Source organism: Halyomorpha halys, unplaced genomic scaffold, assembly GCF_000696795.3.
Source record: "Halyomorpha halys isolate HHAL.00 unplaced genomic scaffold, Hhal_1.1 Scaffold122.1, whole genome shotgun sequence".
NCBI classification, from domain to species: domain Eukaryota; kingdom Metazoa; phylum Arthropoda; class Insecta; order Hemiptera; family Pentatomidae; genus Halyomorpha; species Halyomorpha halys.
In genome coordinates this window covers 382,907-383,632 of record NW_027116215.1, presented here as the reverse complement: position 1 = coordinate 383,632, position 726 = coordinate 382,907, and positions in this window count along the sequence as shown.

Below are 726 nucleotides of genomic sequence, written 5' to 3'. Positions count from 1 at the left end.
AATTATTTTCAGCAGTGTGTTCTATGAGATAGATTGGATTCCAATTATTTTCAGCAGTGTGTTCTACGAGATAGATTGGAGTCCTGTACTAAAATCTTTATTTTAGTTGTAGCAACACTTCGGATTAAGCTTCAGGGTCACTTGTGCAAGAGTAAGATAATTTCAGTTTTATCTTTTCCTCCTTACAAAGACTTAGAAATACAATTTATTTATTTCATATAACTAGTACAGAAAGTAGCCTAATAACAAAAAGTAGTCCTGAGAGCTTTTTAATAAAATATCAGTGATGTAGTAAAATAACAGCTATATAATAAAACAACAGTCATATAATAAAATAACAGCGATGTAATATTTTTCCAAAGTAGTTTAGTCTTCTAGTAGTTACATCTGCTAAATGTTACTGAACTCAATCGCCTAAAATTTATAGGTCAATTTTTTTAAAAATTGAAAGAACAATTAAATGATGAACTATTTTTTAAAAAAATATGCCAAAATTACAAATTAAAAATTCAGAGTAATAAATAATACTTATTTTTAAAAACATTTTATTCAAAAGACATTAGTTATTTTCAAACACGGATGTTCTAGATGAGAATTTTTTTTAAATAAACCACCATGACCATGGATGTTAAATAATTGAGGAAGCTCAAAGAGTAACAAAACCATTAAAGTCTATTTATTTGTGTGATCATATTTGTTTTTATCTAGGAAAGATAAACACAAGAG